The sequence below is a fragment of the Belonocnema kinseyi genome, chromosome 1 (assembly GCF_010883055.1).
Source record: "Belonocnema kinseyi isolate 2016_QV_RU_SX_M_011 chromosome 1, B_treatae_v1, whole genome shotgun sequence".
NCBI lineage: Eukaryota > Metazoa > Arthropoda > Insecta > Hymenoptera > Cynipidae > Belonocnema > Belonocnema kinseyi.
The window spans coordinates 154,380,437-154,399,936 of record NC_046657.1 but is presented as its reverse complement, the minus strand read 5'-3'; positions in this window follow the sequence as shown (position 1 = coordinate 154,399,936).

Here is a 19,500-nt window from a genome sequence, read left to right as displayed (position 1 = left end):
GAGGGAGCTCTTCTTAATATTTTGACACCAAAATCATGTCGATACACCTTACCGACTGCGAGTAAAGCCACCCACGCTTTAACTTGACAGACTGTACTTAAGTTTATCGAAGGATGGTTCAGTCTACCGGGAGTTTTGGCAACACGCAGATCCCTTCGGTAATCTTATTTAAGATTAAGACACCCGTCCGCGAGTTAGAGACATAAATTAGCGAGCGGACGTTAAGATTTAGAAATCCTCTCCTCGAACCGAGAAAGGTTTAAGAGAATTCCCACGAAAAATTATTCAGGAATTAATGAGAATTAATTCAACAGTTTAAATCCTCCGCGTATTAGTGACTGAAAAAAAGAAAACTTAAAAGTATAAAAAGTCGGTACGAAAGAATACTCTCTCTTTCTCTCGGTCTATCCAATACTTCTTATTTCTCTTTGTTTTCTTTGTTCAATCATCGAGCATTAAAATGAACTAATGTTCACTGCACTATTTTCTCAGCATTGCTCCAATAACTTCGAAATAGTGCTTCGCAATAGTACTTTTTACGCGACGAATATTCACGCAAAGCGTAGAGGACGAAAACCCCTTCCAATCGAACAGAGTAGGGAAAAACAGCCCATTAAGACGTAGCGCGCGCAACTAGCTAGAATCACCAGTTCACCGAGTATCGAGCACGGTTCGCTTCGACACTTGGGTCCCGATGCTCGTTCTGACGAGGTCGTCAAGGTGTACGCTCCAGTGGAGAGTGATCTGAGTAGGAAAAATAGGTATACTTTTTCGCTATGGGATTCACCCTATTAAAACAAAGTTAGTTGTCGGTCTTACGTAGTGGCAGCATAGTGTTCTCGTTGGTTGAGTGAATTAGTGATTTTTAAATATTGTGTTTTATTTTGGCATTTTGTGACGTTCTTTTTTTATAGTTAATACCAGGATAATAGTAGCTAGGTGCTTGATAATAGAAGAGTTGGCTTTCTTTGCGATTGGTTCGCAAGAAATCCTTTTATCAACCATTTCAAAGCTATCTAAATCCACATAACTTTTCTTTCTACAATATTCCTTCGGGCGCATTGTGGCTCATAAAGTTTTGTGGATGATAGCAATACTTGCTTCCCGCTTCCCCCTTTTTTCTTTCAATTATAGCTAGGTACATATTAATCGAACATAATTTTTTTTAATATGTATAACAAAGTTATCGGAGTTGACTAATTACCTTCCTTTTGAAATGCTCGTTCGCGCGCATTGTGGCTCGTAGGTGTGAGTTAAACGAAGGTATAACAATTGTAATTTCCTTTTCTTCCAAATATTAATAATAAAGTTATACACTAATTAACATAAAGTCATACAAAATTTATTAATTAAAGTAAAGTTATACACTTCTAAAAAAAAGAAAATTATTAGAATAAAGCTTCACACTTAATATGGCTAGTAGCACAGACTCTCAGGCATAAAAAACTAAACGTTAAAATACTCGTGTGCCAGATAGCTCTGTAGTCAAGATCAAAAACAGACTTATTCGATCCTGTTTCGCCATGCCTGTGATATGCGGAAGAATAAGATTAGGGACCAGGGGTAGACTGGAGGAACTGCTTAGGCATATGGTACTTCTACACCGTATTAGGTAGGTAATGTGCGTTTTTTTTGCTAAAACGTGCGTCCCGGAAATATTTTTTTAAAAAGTTCAAAAAATCGTGTTTTCTCAGACTGACTCGTCCCATTGTACTTTAGAGCAAAATCTGCAGAACAAAAATGAAAGAAGGGGAAATTCTGAAAAATTTGAATGCTAAAGAACCTTCTATCTTCAATAGGTTTGTATCTGCACTTTAGATTCTGCTAATTTCACCAAAAAAATTCAAAAGTGAAATTGAAGTAGACACAATTTCAAATAATTCTACAAAAATAATATAACCTAGCGCCAATAGTTCATGAATTATAGCCTTACAAAGTTGACCGCTTTGAACCTATTTTTCAGGACAAATTAGTCGTGTTCAGTTTTCTCAAAATACTTTACTTCTACCTGAAGCTACATAAGTGACCCTTTTCATTCAACAGGCTCTGCATGGGCTGGAAAATGTAACTCGACCGTATTTCAGCATTCTGGTGTTATGCATGCATTTGCAGTTCATTACAAGTTCACTTTTTTTTCTTTTTTTGTAGAAAAATAATCGATTGTTCAACAATTAATAGATTATTTTTTTAAATAAACTCTTTTCCAAACCACCCTGGAAGTGTCATATCAGACAATTTTTGTTTGAAGTGGAACCCCTAATAAAGCAGTTAATTGGTATTTTTTTCAATTAATTTTCTCAGCAGATATTCTGGCAGTGTTTTTCACAATAAATAAATACGATATCCATTAGCTATTATGAAATGTTTAAAATAAGTAAATTTTATTACTTAAAGTTACTTTTAACATATATTTTTTATAATATATTCAAATTATAACCAAATTTTACTATTACTGAGATCGTCACAATTACTGGGACTTTCAACCTTAAATACATTTAATATGCACATAAATGATAAAGTTAAACGTATTATTTATACAATTTTATAACAATTGATTGTTTTTCAACAAAAAAGGGGAAAAAGTAAACTTGTAATAAATTACAAATGCATACATGCCTCCAGAATGCTCAGATACGGTCGGAGTACATTTCCTAGTATGTACAAAGCCTTCCGAATGGAGATCTACACAGATTTTCCTGGCCTGTAACATATTCTCTTGTACAGCTTATGTAGCTTCTCGGAGAAGCAAAGTATTTTTAAAAAAAACCGAACACGAATAATTTACTCTGAAAAATAGGTTAAAAGCGGTCAACTTTGCGAGGCTATATAGCTTATGGCCTATTGGCGCCAGATCATTAAATTTTTTTATAATTACTCGAAAATGCGTCTACTTCAATTAAACTTTTGACAGTTTTTCATCGAATTCACAGGTTCCAAAGTACAAATACAAACTTCAGAATTGAATTTGTTCGCCTCTTTTACAAACAGTCCGGTTTTTTTTAAAGGATCATAACTCTGGACCTATTGAAGATAGAAGGTTTTTTGCCCTCAAAATTTTTGTAATGTCCTCTAGTTTAATTTTGGTGTTGAACATTTTGCTCTAAAATGCAAAGAGATGGGTCAGTGTATGCAAAAACGACCCCTTATTAAACCATTTTAGCAAAAAACGTGCATTACATACTTAATAGGGTAAAAAGACCTTACTTTCATACGAGATTCCTGGACTAGAGGTCTAGATGTATGCTAAGAACGAAAATTCAAAATGGTCAATTAGGTTCTAGAGCAGGCAACAGGACATAGAAATGTAAGGGAAAGCTGAGAGTGAGAAAGAGTTAGCGAGAAAGTGTTTCAAGCAGGTACAAGCATGCAGACGGATATAAATGTACAACCTTCATGGGAAGCTTGCCTTCGAGGGAATATAAAGCGAGTGAAAAATAATTATTTAGCTGCTTTATCTCTATGAAGAAAAAGCCATTTCGAACATTCTTTACATGCAAGAAAGGTCATACTTTCGGTGCAGTTTGGCTAAAGAACCTGCTTTGTGTTCTTTGTTGTTTACAACTTGAAACCGAGGGCTATTCGAAAAGGATTCATCCTTGTGCTTTAACATTGAACATAGTTTTACTATTGTCAAAAATAGGTATCTAGACTTATATAATCTCCTCCATCAAAAACTGATATAATGGGATTAGCGAACGTCGCCTTGGTTGAAGTCCGGTTTCTATAAATGTGCCTCTGCATCAAGTAGCTCACCCTGTCGGTTGTCACTCATTCAACCACTATGTAAAAGGGTTCCACATGAACCCGTTCATAGCCCGCCTGTGAACCTCCAAAAGATGACATGGTAACCACACAGACAGAAGCTAATATCTCACTTCAAGCTTTGCTTAATCATACCGTGAAATGTATTAGCGAATTGCAAAAAGATGTAACTACCCAGGACATCGTAAATTCAAGTAACACAGTAGCAAAAGTATCTGTATTTGCAACTACGTTAATATACTCAAGATTAGGAACTGCAAATAATATCATACTTTGGATCAATAGAACCTCACAGATATTAAGATTTTGTCGCCCTATAGAGATTCTGTTTGCTAAAGAATCATAAAGTTGATCTGCCCAAAGCTGGTGGTAGTTTTTTTTATATAATACGAGGGGAAATCTTGCATAAGATACCCATGCTAGCGTTCTCCTCTTAATGGAAGAAAAGTACCTCAGCATGGGTAGTGTCAGATTCTTACTGACTAAAACCGATGCTCCTGGAACCGCTTTCGCAATAATTCGGGAACATAGGGATAAGGCCGTTTCGCTGTATCCCAGTGCCTGCTTCTGATCTTCCTCCAGGGGTGTGCGTCGACCTCGGTAGAAGAGTCCGTGGTCTCTTCTCGGGCTCGCCGGCCTTCTGCCCTGTTAGTAAGTTTCATGTCCTGTGAACAAAACAAAGAACATCTTGAAAATAAAAAAGACCTGTACGTTACGAGTCTTCCTCTATTTTAGGCCTCTGTCCAGGGGAACGCGTCGTCCTTGGTAGCAAAGACATATGTCTCTTCTCGGCCTCGCCGGCCTTCGGCTTCTGGTTCAATTTGTTTTCTAATCAGCCTTCGGGCTCATCCGTTTTCTTACTACGAAGCAATACCTCAGAATATCCCGATACGAGTTTCCAATTTTCCTTCGTAAGAAGCATAAGCGCAACAACGTTTTCCGGCGTAAAGCGCTCGCCCTGTTCTTCCTGCACCGCTTCTCTTATTTCCGCACACCTGTCACACTTAAAGAAAGTGTGCTCGGCGTCATCGACTGCTTCGCTGGGCCTTTATATACAATGGGGTGCCTTCTTTTTTCCTATCTTGTGCAGGTATACATAAAACATCCCATGTCCGCTTAGTAGCTGGGTGACATAAAAGTTCACCTCACCACGTCCACGTTTATGCCAGTTTATTACATCCGGGATGAGCCGTCTCGTCCATTTCTCCGTTTTCTCAGATGTCCAACGTTGGTTCCATTTCGACAGAGTTCACTCTTTCTCTTCCCTTTTAATAATTTCTGGGTTTCCTTCCATTTCTAAACGTTCGTAAACCCGTTTACGCTCAATAGCTAGTAAGTTTATTGGGGGTATTGATCCAATAACTAACACTGCAGCTTCTGAAATCGTACGATGAGCGCTTGTGACCCGTAAAGCACCTCTCCTTTGTACCGCAGCCATCTTCTTGCGGTATGTTTCGTAGTGGAGTGCATCCGCCCATATTTCAGCTCCATAGAGCAAGATGGAATGAATCACGCTCACTAGAGTTTTTCTCTTGCTACTCTTTGGGCCAGCAATGTTAGGCATCAACCCGGACAGCGCCCCCATGACTTTGTCTGCTTTTTCTGAGGCAGACTTGATCTGCTCCCAGAACTTGAGTTTCCGTTCAACTTTGACGCCGAGATACTTCAAGAATTTGGCTGCATCCACTTTGGATCCGCATGCTTCTACTTGAAGTTTTTCGCAGAAGTTTCCTTTCCTTGTGAGTATCACAAGTTTCGTTTTTTGACTGGCTAGCTGGAGTCCATGATTTGTCATCCAGTTTTCTACCACCATCGAAGCTAGTTCAACTCTATTTTGCACGTGCTCCTCTGTTTTTGCAACAATCTTTGCAGCTAGGTCATCAGCAAACCCTTCAAGCGTGGTGTGTTCTGGCAGGTCCATGGCGAGGACCTCGTCGTAGACCACATTCCAGAGGTCAGGGCCTAAGGCAGATCCCTGCGCAACCCCAGCCGTTACCTTCTTGGACGGTACGAAGCTAGTGTTACAGGTAGGCCCTTGTCCTTATCGATTAGGACAAGTCGCTACATCTTCCATTCAGAAGGAAAAATGCCCGCCATCAAGCAGACATTGTACATATCCAACAGAAGCATGGGGTATTCTTTTACTATAGCTACTATAGCCTCCGATGGTATATTATCAGGTCCAGGTGCTTTTCCCGTGCTCATTTCTCCTACGGCTGCCCAGAATTTCTTAACAGTGAAGGGTGGGGCCTCTCCGAAGATGTATTCTTTTCTTCCTCTTTTCGGATGTATTGGGTAGAGAGCGCAGATAATCTCTTCCATCGTCTGCGGTTCTTTGGGCCCTACTGGTGCCCGGTTTCCCAGTCGGCTGATGACTATCTGGTAGCCCATTCCCCAGGTATCTGTATTAATGGCATCACACAAGATTTTCCAGCATCGGACTTTGCTTTTACGAATGGCGTCGTTCAGCTTTTTCTTAGCTGCTTTGTATTCCGCGTTTTCCGATTGGTCCGCTGCTCTCCGCCTGGCCCTCAGGGATATCCACTTTAATTTAAAGCACTCCTTCTATAATTCGGCGATCTCCCCTGTTCATCAGTATGTGGGGGTTCTTTTCTGTTTACCTCTTCTCTTAGGCATGGATGCATCGCAGAACTTGCTGATGAGACGCATTGTTTTTTTCACAAATTTACGTGCCCTTCTGCTTATGTTCGCTGTCGTGTCCATTTCACAGATATCGTAAAGAACTTTTTCCTGGTGAAGTGTGTAGAGAAGTTTCTCGGCATCGAGTTTTTTGGCATTCCAACCCTTTTGTATCCTCTGTTGGTCTTTCCTTTTGTTAGGTTCGTTCCTGTTTTCTACTTTGAAGTCTATGTGCTGATGGTCACTACCGGTGTACTCCTCAGTAACCTGCCAATCCTGTATCCTAGGTGTGATTCCAGGGGTCGCTAGGGTAATGTCGATTATCGTACCGAAATTTCAGCTCCTCCTAAACGTAGGGGTATTTCCAGTATTTCCAGGTATTTCTGTTGTAGCATCCAGATCCCGTATTTCCACCACAGCTCTGGGTAGTAGTGTCCGGACATAACCTTGTTCTCCATCTGAAGTTCTGAAGGCCTCACTAAACCTAGCCTTGTTGTCAACTTTGACGTTCAATTCCACCAGTACTCCTCCTTTTCTCTTTTCTCTGATTGCCGAGACTTTAATTCCCATCTCGTCCGGTTTGACCTGTGCTTTAACGCCTTTTAGGACATCCGCATATTATTTCCCCTCAGTAAGGCTTATAAGTATAGCCTCGGAGTGAGGGCGTTTCCTAGTTCGAATTCTTTTGGTCTTTACTGTCTGATCTGCGCGATTTTGTTCAGCAATTTCAGTTTCCCTTACGGACACCGTTTTGTCTCTGGGAACTTTTCTCGCCGGCACTGTTTGCCAAGGATTTTCCCCTTCAGTCTGCAATTTCTTGTGTGGTTGCATGAATGACCTGTTGGTTGGGCTAGGCGTATTCTCAACCCTCTTTTGTTTCTCCCTTTGTTCCTCCCACGTATTGGGATTTCGTGTTTGGCTCTCCGCGTCCTTTTTGGAATCTCGGACCATTTCTAGTTGCAGTATGATGCCCATAGCATTATTCACACTACCCTTGATATCCTTTTGTGTATTGCCAACCCTTTGGCATTGATCATGGGCCCGTTTGATGGCGTCCTTCAGCTTTTTAAACAGGCTTCCATCCTTTGATTTCAAGGCTTCCGGGTTTTCGGGTTGAGAAGATATTTCCTCGATGCGTTTTTCCAGATTAGGAGATACCGGAATCTCCTCATCCACCTTTCTGTCTTCTACAATGTCCATGTCCATCTTGTTTTGTATTTCAATATTTGTTTCCATGTTATTCCCACGAGTAGCTGGGGAAGAAAAAGTCCAACCCCGCAGAGATTAGCATACGGGGTTAAGGTCTATATACTCTAGGAGGCGACCTGGTATCCTAGAGGCACCGGTTGAGACACCACTCCCTGGTGCCACTCAGTCCTCGGAACGGTTGCTCACGCATTAACTTGGGGTTCTTTGTGTGTTTGGTCCGCGGGACGTATTGTATCTGACCCTACCCTCTGTGTCCAGCGAGCATTCCCCTATCCGCCACCTGGGGACGCGCCAAGTAGGGGTATCACCTCCCCTTCACCACAGGAACCTGTGGTGAGGGGAGAACTAAAGTCTGTTAATATATCAATAGAAGACGTAAAAACATTTATACATTTTTCAATGCAAATAACATTGATTGGCGGTAAGGTGGTACATTCCCTAACTGAGGATGTCTCCATCAGACGAAATTAGGACTTACAGTTGATCTGCCCAAAGCTGGTGTTAGTGACACCTCTAGTGACGGCAATACCATTCGAAGAGCATTCAAGGTACCGGATGTTTTGGCTTAACAGTATTCTTAGTACAAAATTCCATCTTTAGTTTGTTATATACTCATCCACGGTGCCGAAATGATGAAATACAGTGTATTCCTGGTTGGACTACTGGTCAAAGAATCATCAAAAGCTTGTAACAAAAATTACACCCAATAAAATCGACTATGAATTTGGAGTCATGCATTCGAATGAGTGATAAAAGAAAATGTGTTTAAATTTCAAAAGAAGTCCGAAAACCTCTTGCTATTCCTGAAGTGGACAAACTTTATGATGGAGATATTTCTGAAAATTAATCAGATAGTATTATGAATGATTTTGAAGATATAGTCGGACTTTCAGGAATATCACAATTATTGGATGAGGTCGTATTGACTGATGAGGAAGATTTATATTTATGTTTATAAGGATTTGTGGTGGTTGTGTGAGAAGTGAGGAGACTCTAAAAGAGTATGCCTGCCGAAGGTGAAGAAATTGACCTCCACCGTTAAGTCTTATAAAAAAGACACTGATTCTTTAATGTTGATAATAAATATAACATTAATTAATAAGTATATTATTTTAATAATTTGATATGAATAAACAATATTTTTAGTTAGATCATAAAATCGTAATCAGCGACCTCGAGAATCTCCTTATACCAATATTGAAAAATCACATTCTGAATACTCAAACGTCACATTCGATCCAACATTTTGTTTTGATCTAAAAATTTTCAGATTAATGATTCGTAATAATGAACCTCGAAAACCCCCTCATACCAATTTTGAAGAGAATGAGAAATTTATTTAGCAGACTGGACAGCCATGTTGGATCCACCTTTTTTTTAGTTTTGGAGATTCAAAATGTGGATCTCCAACTTTGTTTTAATTTGTTTGAATTCTGTATCTGCGTTCACGTCTACTTCGTCTTTCCAGTTCTCTTCCTTTTTCGTCGAGCCATAGAAATTTAGAAAAAGTTAATAATTTCTAGACTTATTGAAATTTTGCGAATTCATCGAAAATTGACTTTTTTATCAAATCTATTTTTAAATTAAAATCTTGCCTTCATCCATGGATTTGCACACACAAACTTTTATCTTCTTTCGCGTTATTATGAGAAAAACGTTTCATGTAAATCTTTGAAAATTAGGGCATTCAAGCAATAACTCATAAGACAGTTACGTAGATAATATCACCCGGTAGTGTGTATAAATAATTCAATTTGACAACTGCGATTACTATTTGAAATCGTTTAAAGCAATCATAGGTGCGAATTTTCGGCCTAGCTATGGCTTTCCGCGTAGGCAATTTTCAATAGGCGAACCGTGGCACAATAATAGCATACGCGTAGGGTGAGCGTTAGTTAACCGTGGAGTCAACGTTGGGTAAGCGTGGGTCAAGATTGGGTCAATTTTACCCACGGTGGTCCTACGGTCGTCCCATGGTCGTCCCATGGTCGTCCCATGTTTATGAACAATGAAACAAGGATTACTGATGGCTCCTTTGCCATGTTTCGCCGACAGTCGAACGTGATTTAGTTGAAATTGAACTTTGATAAAATTTTCGAAGGTGGACACAATCTACTAAATTTTCCTCACTTTTTAGAAAGGATTAGTTGTTAAATCTTTTCTTTTATTGGACTTTGTGCAATTTTTTAAAGAAACCGCATGAAAGAAGTTAGCACGGCTCAAGCACGGCAAGACAATTGGAAATATTTGGCTGAAGTATACTCTACCATTTCAAAATTTAAATTGTGCCAATTGCCACAATAACTACCAATGATGAGTCGGTGATCCTGATGTACCAAATCACGTGCCAGGTAGCGTGACAGGGTGCGTCAAATCGAGCACCAGGTAGTTTAACATGTATTCTACGATAACTTTTTAGGAATTTAAATGTTTTCAACTGCCAAAATAACAAAAAAATTTCAAGTCGACGATTCAGGTGCGCTGTATCGAGTACCAGGTAATTTAATACGTATTATGCGAGATCTTTTGTAAAATTAAAATTTTGTGAATAATGAAAACAATTGCAAATAGTAAGTCGACGACCCGGGTGCACCGGGTACCTGAAAATTCTAACAGATGGCATTAGTATTCACTAATGTGAACCATTTTCGTCGAGCTTGATTCATAAGTGGTTTACCGAGTTTCGTTGTGGCCGTACTAGCACAGTTGATGCTGAACGATCTGGGCGCCCAAAAGAGGTCACTACACCAGAAAATGTCGAAAAAATCCATGATATGATGTTGAATGATCCCAAAGTGAAATTGAGAGAGGTAGCTAATGCTGTAGGCATATCATTGGAACATGTGGGTAATATCGTGCATTCAGTTTTGGGCATGAAGAAGCTCTGCGCGTGATGGGTGCCGCGTTTGCTCACAGTGAACCAAAAACGAATTCATGTGACAACTTCCCAGCAGAATTTAGCATTATTTTCGCGTAAGCTGACCGAGTTTTTGCGCCGATTCATAACCAAGGATGAAACCAGGATCCACTACTACACTCCTGAGTCAACGCAACAGGCAAAACAGTGGGTTCCACCGGCCCAAAGTACTCCGAAGCGTCCAAAAACGCAACCATGAGTCGGAAAGGTTATGGCCTCCGTATTTTGGCATGCACATGGCATAATATTCGTAGACTATCTTGAAAAAGGTAAAACCATAACCGGAGCATACTATTCATCATTATTGGACCGATTGAAAATCGAAATCGAAAGACGAGCACATTTGAAGAAGAAAAAACCGCTTTATCATCACGACAATGCGCCTGTTCATTCATGCTTAGTTGCACAAGCAAAATTGCATGAAATCGGCTTTGAATTGGTTCCTCAGCCACCGTATTCACCAGACCTGGCCCCCAGCGACTATTACTTGTTCCCTAACCTGAAGAGATGGCTCGCCGGTAAGCGTTTTTACTCAAATGAAGAGCTCATAGCTGAAACTGAGGCGTATTTTGGAGACCTTCCGATCGAGTACTTTTCGGACGGTATCAAAAAGTTAGAAAATCGTTGGACTCGCTCTACCGACCTAACAGGAGAGTATGTTGAAAAATAAAACCGACTTTGGCCAAAAAAACTTCTTCGTGTTTTATTTTTCAAGGACTTATCAGACTGCCTAGTATGAGAACATTCAAAGAACTTAAATTGTGTTATCTCTTAATAAGTTACCTCACCAGGTGTTCCACGAGAAGTTAGGGAAAATTCAATTTTCCTAATAGCTAAACTAATTTTAAATGGTGAGTCAGCAAGCCAGGTTCGTCGGATCTGTAGTCGCATCGTAGTTATTCTGGATATTGAAACTATTTCAATTTTGACAAAGTGATTGTAGAAAATGTCCTAAGCTACCGGGTACGCGATCCGGTTCACCCGCATAGTCGGCTCACTATTGTTAGTTATTTTAGTAGTTGCACAATTTAAATTCTTAAAAAGTTATCGTAGAATACGTGATAAATATACCTGGTGCTTGATCCGCTTCAACTGAGTCGTCAATTCATCATTGGTAGTTATAATATCAGTTGGCACAATTGAAATTCTTAAAAAGTTCTCGTAGAATACTTGCCCGACCACCTGGTGCACACAACATTTGGAATTGTTTTCGATATTCACAAAATTTAAATCTTCAAAAAGTTCTTTTAGCATATGTATAGAACTCGCTGGTGCTAGATCTAGTACGCTCGGATTATCGAGTTACAATTTTTAGTAATATCGGCTATTGTAACAATTTAAATTTTGACAAAGTTATTTTATAATACGTGCTAAGCTACGTGGTGCGCGATCCGGTTCACCCGGATCGTCGACTTATCATTGGTAGTTATTTTGGCAGTTGGCACTATTTACATTTTTTTAAGTTCTTGTTGAATACGTGCTAAGCTATCTGGTGCGCAACCCGATGCAACCGGGTAGTGAACGTGCCATTTAGAGACGCGTAAACTATTGGCAAAGCTAAAATTTCCATTTTTAGCGCAGGCTAATTTTCTCTGACACTTGCATGTTCTTAAGAATATTTATTTGTGTTTAGCGTGTCCTAAGCCTGGGGGTTAGTCAAGAGCAAGGCTTGCGCCATGCTACTATTCAGCCGTAATGCATGCTGGAACCAGATAATTCCAAGTGTATTGCCGTGCTTAAGCCGTGCAAACTTCTTTCACGCCGGTTCCTAAAAGAATTGCGCAAAGATCAATAAAAAGAAATATTTATTTACGAAACCTTCCTAAAATTCTTTCAAATAAAAATAAATTGATTTAAACGTGGAAAAATATTGTGTTTTATTTAACTATTATATCGAGTTTTTTTTAGTAAAATAAATAACTTACTTTAATCAAACTAATGACTATTAAACCGATTCCATTTGAAAAGAAATATCTAAAACTGCATTACATAATTTTGGTGCGTAAAAATATTCAATACCGGCTGCATGGGACAGGTTTGAACATGTGGGGTGAAGAACACCCGTTTTGCTATTAGCGTAATAAAAAGGAGTTATGCCAGTTAAGTGTTAAACAAGGGCCCACTTACAAAGTAGCCGGGAAATCTGTTCAATTATTCTCGACGTAGTGATAACAAAATCCTACCTTTTTTCTACCGTTGGACAGAAAATGGTTGTTAGTTAAAACAAATTTTTTTGTATTATCCCTGCACTTTGTTTGTGTTTCTGTTCTTTCGTTATTTGGTGTGTCCGTTCTTTCGTTAGTGAGTCTTTCGGTTCCGTAAATAGTGTGCCTGTTCATTCGTTAGGCAGTGTGTCTGTTCGTTCGTTTTATAGTGTGTATGTTTGTTCGTTAAATAGTTGTCTGTTCGTTTGTTAGTGAGTGTGTCTGTCCGTTCGTTAAATAGTGTGTCTGTTCGTTCGTTAGGCAGTGTGTCTATTCTTTCGTCACACAGTGTGTTTTTTCGTTCATTAGTTAGTGTTTCCAATCGTTCTTTAGTGAGTGTGTCTGTTTGTTCGTTAACTAGTGTGCTTGTTCGTTCGTTAGTTATTGTGTCCGTTCGTTCATTTGTCAGTCTGTCTGTTCGTTCGTTAAATAGGGTGTATGTTTGTTCTTTAGTAAGTGTGTCCGTTCGTTCGTTAGCGAGTGTGCCCCTCGTTCGTTGGGTAGTGTGTCTGTTCGTTCGTGTGTATGTCAGTTCGTTAGTTGAATCGTGTGCTTGTTCGTTCGTTATTGAGTCTTTCTGTTTGTTTGTTAAATAGTGTGCCTGTTCGTTCGCTAAATAGTGTGTCTGTTCGTTTGTTAAATATTGTGTCTGTTCGTTCATTAAATATTGTGTCTATTAGTTGGTTAATTTGTGTGTCCGTTCTTTCGTTAGTGAGTGTGTCGGTTCGTTAAATAGTGTGCCTTTCATTCGTTAGGTAGTGTGTCTGTTCGTTTGTTAAATAGTGTGTCTGTTCGTTCGTTAGGTAGTGTGTCTGTTCGTTCGTTTCATAATGTGTCTGTTTGTTCGTTAAATAGTGTGTCTGTTCGTTCGTTAAATAGTGTGTCTTTTCGTTCTTCAGTAAGTTTGTCCGTTCATTCGTTAGTGAGTGTGCCTGTTCGATTGTTAAATAGTATGTCTGTCCGTCCGTTAGGTAGCGGGCCTGTTCGTTCGTTAGATAGTGTTCCTGTTCGCTCGTTAGTTAATGTGTCTATTTTTTCGTTATATAGTGTGTTTTTAGATTTATAGTTTGTGAGCGCAACAACTTTTGAAAAAATTGACCGATTGGTTTGACACTTGGTACACTCTCTTAGTGTTTTCAAATGAAGGTCAAGTTCGTTAAGTAGCAATTTTTGATGAAAATTCGAGCATTTTCAAAATTCGTCCGAACACTTTTTCAAGGTTTATAAATTCTATGTAAGGTTATCAGCATTAATAAAAAATCAATGAAAAATTAACATTTTAAGCTAAAGAACGCACGATTTGAAAAAACTCTGACCGAAAAAAGTTGAGTTTTTGACACCCCACAAGACTATAGCTAGTTTCAAAAATCTTGTTCTTTTTATGAGTTTAATGATTTAAACTCATTAACTGCCAGCCGGACACACTTTCAACATTTTTTTAAATCGCTCCATACACTATCACAACTGTCTTTAAACAATTAAAAACAGGCATATCCAATGTAAAATTATCTGAATTTGAAAAATGTATGGTTGTTTATTCAACAAAAAACGTAGTTTTAAAACAAAAAATTTTCCTTCAATATTTTCGGATCTAAAGCATCACTGGATTTCTACTATTTGTGGAGTTTTTGCACCCATGGACCCTAACCTTCAAAATATACTAGTAGGTTTTTAAAAAAGAAACATGGAGGCACCAAATATGGCAACTTGAAACGAAAAATTTTTGTATAAAAATAGTATTTCTTTAAGCGATGCTTTCGACCCGAAAATATTGAGAAAAAAATTCATTGTAAAGACCACGTTTTGTGTTAAATAAACAACCATAATTTTTTCGAAATGTATTTTTTTCGAAATTCTGATTACATAAATCGAAAGTTTGGACAATTTTACATCGGATGTGACTATTCTACATTTTCTTAATGATCGTTTTGATAGGGTACGGAGCGATTGAAAAAAATGTTGTGATGTACACTCTTTTAGTGTCGAAAACAGAAGGTCAAGTTCGTTAGCCAGTTATTTTGGATAAAAATTCGAAAAGTAAGTGTATTTTAAAAATGGTTAAGACCACTTTTCCAAAGATTTGAAAATTATCTCCACGTTTATTCGCAGTACTTGAAAAGACGAACATTCGCTCATAGTGGTTTCTTACGATAAATAAAAATTACCAAAGTTATAGAGGACGTTACTCTTTGAAGACCTTACAAGATTATCATAGCAGCTTTGTGAATTTTTTGGAACAATTGAAAATTCTAATTTTGACGGCACATAAAATAATTAAGAATTAAAAATTCCATTTTGCGGTCACACTGTGCAACATACGACAAAAGATCAATAAATAAAAATGGGGCACCTAAAAAACATCTACAAATTTGTTATTATTTACTTTATGATATGATGCCTAGTCACTGTTTTACTCAGAAAGAACAATATTTGCTGTTCACATATATCTGCTTGGGATGCAGATGTGCAAAGTCTGAGTGAAGTTAAAGCATTTCGTTGCTCTGTTTTGCCTTATTTCTAGAATTAGCTGTAGGGTTATGTAATTTGGAACTCTAGTGTCTTCAGTCCCTCAAGTCTATCTATTTGCTTTTTCCAGCTTTTTCACCGCTTAAGCCGTTAGGGCAATTTATAGATACTCTTCATGCGGACGCCATTATTTCGTCCTCGCTTTTGACTAGTCTCTAAAGTTCTTTTTAATAAGAAGCATATGAGCGACCCAATGCTCGTGATGATTCTTACCGCCGCATAGGTACACAGGAGAATTGTGTATTGCCGGATATAGAAGCAGAAGTGTGATACAAAAGAATGGATGGTTTGGTTCTGAAAGACGTCCCTCTGTAAGATGACGCATTTTGCCTCCTCACGATAAGTTTCAGATGAAATACTAAATCTAATTTTTCAAATGAGCATAAACCTCTCTGCAAACTCTCTTCGCATGCTCACCTGTCAATTATCAGATTTTCTCGGCAGAATTCTTAACGTTTTTTCGATCCGACTTATTTCTATCTCTCTCTTTCTCTACACCAGTCCAATTCTTCAAACAATCCGGTCGTTAAGAGTATCTGCGAAAATTTTTTTACAGCGTGTTCAAAGAAGTTATTGGCCTGTAGTTCTCTACATTTGATAAGTCGTCTCTCTTAGTGCATCCTAAAATCGGCGAATGCTGCTTTTCAGAAGTATCTGTGCAGGAGAAAACTTCTACTAAAAAATCTTGATACCATTTGGAACTTCTCGTCAGATTTCTTTTCAGATGTTATGACTATGTCGCTAAGTTCCTTCAAGCGGATAATATTTCTAAGTGATTTACATCAATTTCAGTATTTTTGGAATCGTACATACCTCTCTTCAAAAAGCCTCTACCTCTTTGGGCTAGAAAGGGTGTTTGGAAAAAAGGGAACTGGCTAAAGCACTATTGGTCAGCTAGAAACTGTTGATTCTCCCTAGCCCACCCCGTCATTTTCTGTATTCACCTCCTTGCGTTAGATAACACCCTATTTTCTTAACAATAGCAATTTTAACTTGATTGACATCAGCTTTAACTTGTTCACTGTGTTATTGTAGATTCTTATTTCTTTGACGATGTTTTGGACCCTTTCCATGAACGGCCGACCAGAGGTTCTGTAGTGTATCACACATTTAACACGGAACGCATTCTGTCTTGTCCATCCAATCTTCTTGTTCAGTTGATAAAAAAGGTTCTGTTCAAAGTTACTTTTCTCGTCTAGTTTAAAATTTTATTTTTACTTACCAACAATTTTAAATAATATGGCTAGAGAATTCTGGTCAATTACTTCTGGTTGGTTTTTGTCTAGTTAAAGCTATTCTCGTTGATATTTCTGGTAAAAAAAGTTATTAAACAGTTCCAAATTCTTCAATGTATTTTAAGTGATAAAGGCATAAATAATTGAAGTAAATTGTGAATGAAGTTCTTTCATAAAATGGGCGTGGCACATTTGTGCATGTTGTAACGTTTCGTTTAATTTCACCTGTTTATTGTCCCTGAGGACGCTTCAGTCTGGCCAGAGTTTTTGGCTTTGAGACAGGCCTTACAAATACACGAAACAACGGATAATGTATTGACATAAAGAAATATATTTTTCTTATAAGATAAAAAATAATTACAAACTAAATGCGGGTATCCAGTGATTTTGTGTATGCGCGTGTATATGTAGAGGTGGCCGGGCGTGTGTCGTGCCATTTTTAAATATGGCTGTGGTGTGCTCGGAATGTACAATCTAGTGTGCATATCGATAATATGTGTCGTTCGTACTAAAGCGAGAAAATGTTTAGTGGTTGAAATAAAAAGTGCATCGGTGTACAATCGGTGCGCAGGACGTCGTGAACGCGTCGTCCGGAGCAGAGGTCTAGGAGCTACCCATGAGTCGTACCCTGGAAACAAAATGAGAAGGACCTCGGTTACGGGCGTATACGGATGGTTAGTAGTGCGCTGAATTGTCGCGTAGGTAGTCGTGGGCACAGGCCACCTCCCCGACGGTCGGATTAGGTAAGGTACTGGGGAGGAGGCCACCTTGGTCCCGGCTTCCCTGAAGGCGGGAGATCGTACGTGTTTCACCTGAATTAGGTAGGTATGAGTACCGCAGGTAGATCGGTCAGGGACACCTGATGCCGATGTACCTTGACCTTGATAGGTGGCCATAAGGGCACCTGTTGACCACCGAGCGAGTCGGATACGAGGAAAGGACTAGGAGAAAGGTATTAGGAGCCAAGATGACCGGTCGTTTACTGGGAGTGTAGGACGGCCAGAGGAGCTGCACCGGGTGAGAGATCCGGAGGCTATTCAGTTCACCGCACTCGGCGAACTACCGTTTCTGCGTCGCGCGGCTAGCTATGTTGCCCGTGCCTGCACGTCGCATCCGAGCACTAGCTGGCGGTGAGTGGAAGGGAGCGTGCCATGTTAGCCCGGTGTGCACGTGCGCATGCGCACTATGTGACGGTACCTTACAATGTTAAGTTGACGAGAATAGGTGGTTATGTTGAGAAGAATTTTGTATTTCCCAACTGCCAGAAAATTAGTAATTTAATTCAAATATTACGTTTCAAAACAAACAAATTTTCCAGGTATTTAATTCTGAAGTACATTCTTGATTAAAAATGTATCTTTTTTAATTGAAAATTCAATTTTTTTATACCTCTAATTTGCCATTCTTCACTCTACTGTCCGGCTCGATCGCATTGTTAGTAATTGTTTCCCATTCGAAAAACTCTGATTTTTGTAGTAGGAATGGAGTGGAAATTTTGTATGAGACAAGTGGGGGAGAGGGAAGTAAGGGAAAATGACGGAAAATGAGAAAAAGGAAAGTAGGGGATATAAATTGAAGGGAAACCATGGTACAGGGTATGTTGTGGTAATAGATGAACTAAAGGGTTATGAGGGAGGGAAAGTAGTCGAAATTATGGGAAAAGAGGGCAGGATAGTAGGGTAATAAGCTAGTAGGGCAGCGGTTAGGAAATAAGGCTTGCAAAGGAAGGGGTATTAGGGGAAGTGATAGAAAGCTTATGAAAAAGAAATAGGGAAAGGGGTAAGTGAAGGAAATTGGGTGAAAGGAGAGTAGTGAAAATAAATAAAAGTAAGGAAAGTGATGATAAATGGAAGGAGTGGAATTAGAGGAAACTGTAATTTGATCTCTAGCACCCTCAAACTCCTTTATTCACTTTTTTCCTAATTTGTCTTTCCCTAGAACTTAACCACATTCACTTGCCAGCTTCCTTTATCTTTAATTTCTCCCCTACATCATTCTAATATATGCTTACATGTTTCCTCCTCCCATTTACATATTTTCAACTTTTTGTTCTCTTCTTTTCCCCTATAAATCTCCTCCCTTACCTCTTCTCCCATTCTAAATCTAGCTATTATGGTCCACCTTCTCTCTCACGATCCCTTTTCTAAATACTTTGGTACTCCTTCGTGTTTTATTATCTTATACCATTTATTGTACTTTGTTTCCTCAATCATCCCCGATCTTTATATTAATTGTCTTTTCCTCTCCTTTTTTCCAATCCCTTGTTGTTAATTTATTTTTCGTCTTCTATGTATCTAGCATAAAAGAACTCCCTCTTTTTTTCCTCTCATGTCGTTATTTCTATCGCCCTCCCTCTTCTCTCGTGTACCTCTATCAAACCCTTTCTCGATAACTCCCAATAGCTTCGTCTCAAATTTCCATGTCTTTTTTCCCGCTCTAATACTTAATTTATCCCTTTGCATTTCTTCTCTTATCATATATCCTAGAGTCCTCCAGTCTACCCCTAGTGTCCACCTTATTTACATTTCTGTATATTCTCAATATCTGTCCTATCATTCTATTCCCTTCCATCTCCCTGTCCATCCTTTATTCCTTCCCCTATCTTTTCCTTCCCTATACTAACACCCCCCCAACCTTTTCTCCTCATTTTTCACACCTTTTTTCCTTTTCTTATCCCCCTTTTCACCATAAATTTTTCTATTTTTCCTCGGTCTGATGAGTTAAACGCCGCCTTTAAATCCACGAATATTGCTACGAGGGTAGTTCAATAAGTCCTTAGAATGACCAACAGATGGCGCGCTAATCGCTCCAAATCATCTGTTTTCAGTCAGCACCACTCCCGACTAGATATATGGTGCAGTCACAGTCCACATCTTCTGAGTTTATGTGTTTTTAAAACCAATTGAAAAAAAATTGTTCGTTAAGAAAAATGGAAAAAAACGAGTTCAGAGCGGTAATCAAACACTTTCATTTAAAGGGTTTAACTCCATATGAGATAAAAAATGAA